Below are 2,505 nucleotides of genomic sequence, written 5' to 3' on the forward strand. Positions count from 1 at the left end.
TTCTCCTGGCAAACTTTTAATTCCTCCCTCAGCTTTATGTCCCATTGAGACCCCAGGTATCCACTCCCCCTCTGCAGCCCCTCTCAGCTCCAGAACCCAGGCATGCTAGATAGCAACTTCCCATGTGGGTTACTTCAAGATAAGGACAGGGAAAGTATCTCCTGCCTCCTGCATCTGGGTGCTGTTTCTCTATGGAATCCTGGGACCTGGTAAGTGAATTATCCATCAGTCAGAGAGGACATGGAGGCCACAAAAAGTCTGAAGAAGACAAGAGTCCCTGTCCCAGGCCCTCTGCTTGCATATTCTCATTCTTTTTCTGAAAATAAAGATGATAAACTTCTTTTTTGTCCATTTCTGTGAAAGTCAGTACTGACCCTAGCCCCTCTGACCACAATTCTGACCCCTACCTTCACCTTGCAGCAAACCCACCTTTATCCTCTTCCTCCAACCTCAGCTATAAGCAAGAACACAAACAGCAGCTGTGCTTTCTCTTAGAATCCCAGGGTGTGCTGGCTGCTTGATAAATGCTAGGCATCTAACTTGAACTTCCTAGTTTCAGTATCATCTCAATCCCACATTAAAGCCAGGCTCCAAGTCTAAAGCCAAATCAAATGAAAATATCCCTTCCAGAAATGCTGCCTAAATTTAAATCCTTAGTCAGCTCTCTTAATCCCTGGATAGAGACACAGGTAGAGGGACTGCCAAGTCCCCAGGGCTGTGGGAGCTGTGAATGACATCAGCCTGCAGAGAAGTAAAGTCTGAGCTTCTACGATCCTAGTCATTTCACCTGACTTTTCTACTTGGTCTCTTCAAAATTTCAAGTTTCTCTTCTTAATGACTGAAACCCAATGTCAGGCAACTTTTTATAAGTTTCCCTCTCACTTCCACTGCAGCATGGAATGCCACAGAAAGGGAGTGAGAGGGTAGGAGCGGACTAGACAGGAACAGGCCTAGGAGGACTGAACAGGAGGATGTTTGGGGATCTTTTTCTTTCCCCTTTGATGCCTGTTTCTTGTGTCCTCTCTCTCTTCTCTCTCCAGCGACGACGTCCTACATTCTGTTCTCTTCCTCCTCCCTGGCCCTCCAACAGCCTGTGCATTTTGAATTGGTTCAACTGCTCTTCCAGACTCATCTCTAGCCTGTCCTTGCTCTGCAATCCAGTCATATATCTCCAAGTTTTTTTCAGTAACATTTTCACTTGCATGTCACATCATATTGAATGTGATATTCATGTGTTTATTCTGCAAACATTTTATGAGCATCCAGTCTGTGCTAGGTCTGAGGATACATCAGTGAACAAAGCAGCGACAAGCCCTGCCTTCAGGGAGCTCGCAGCCTCCTGGGAATGGCAGACATCACTCAAAGAACATAATAAAAAAGAGTCGCAACTGTGCACAAATGCCAGCGGGCTCCATCTTATCTCCCCATCATCAGGTCTACAAAGCCACTCTCGTCAGCATCTGTTCTCCCGCCTCACACTCTGGGCTCTGGTTCTCATCCCACCGCTCCTGCCTCCTCGGTGGGCTTCTCCTCCCCCTCCCACACTTCTTACTTCTCCTTCTGCAGGGTCCTTCCCAGCAACAGTCAAACAAGCTCTAAACAGTGTGCACTGGAAGCGCTTGGATGAGATTATTTTAAAAATGTAGGTAACTGGGCCCTGCCCCTCGGGATTCCTGAATCAGTAAGTTTGGAGTGGGAGCTAGGATCTGCATTTAAAAAAATTTATGACTGACACATGATAATTACACATATTTATGGGGTACAACGTGATATTTCAATACAGGTATACATTGTGTGATGATCAAATCAGGGTAATTAACATATCCATCATCTTAAANAATACAGGTATACATTGTGTGATGATCAAATCAGGGTAATTAACATATCCATCATCTTAAACGTTTATCATTTCTTTGTGATGAGAACATTTAAAGACCTCCCTTCCAGCTATTTTGAAATATACAATACTGTTAATTCTAGTAAACATTGCACATAAACCACTTATATCTTTAGTATGAAGACTAAAAGACAGAATTATTAAAAATATTAACTATATCAAATTGCCAAGAGATAGGCAATATAAAAATATGTAAAGAGGGAGTGACATCAAAAATCCCAGATGTGGGGGAGGGAGGATGATAAAATCTGTGCCCACTGCAGCCTCGGAAAGCACCAGAGGCTCTGCGATCCTCAGGTCGTCCAGCACAGATCTGCGCTCACTGCAGCCTCAGCTCTGATCTCTGACCCCACCACGGCCTCCACCACAGTCTCTGAGGCAGACACACCCTCCACAATAAGGTCTGTGCCCACCACAGCCTCCACCATGGGCTCTAGGAACACAACATCTTCTGAGACCACCTTGGTCTTCACCACCAACTCCGAGACCAGGAAAGTTGCCTCCACAGCCTCTGACACCACTGCAAACTCTACTAAAACCTCTGTGACGGGCCGGCCTGGTGGCGCACTGGAGAGTGCGCCGCTTGGGAGCGTGGCGGCGCTCCCGCC

This window comes from Galeopterus variegatus, unplaced genomic scaffold (genome assembly GCF_000696425.1).
Source record: "Galeopterus variegatus unplaced genomic scaffold, G_variegatus-3.0.2 Scaffold1170, whole genome shotgun sequence".
Taxonomy (NCBI): Eukaryota; Metazoa; Chordata; class Mammalia; order Dermoptera; family Cynocephalidae; genus Galeopterus; species Galeopterus variegatus.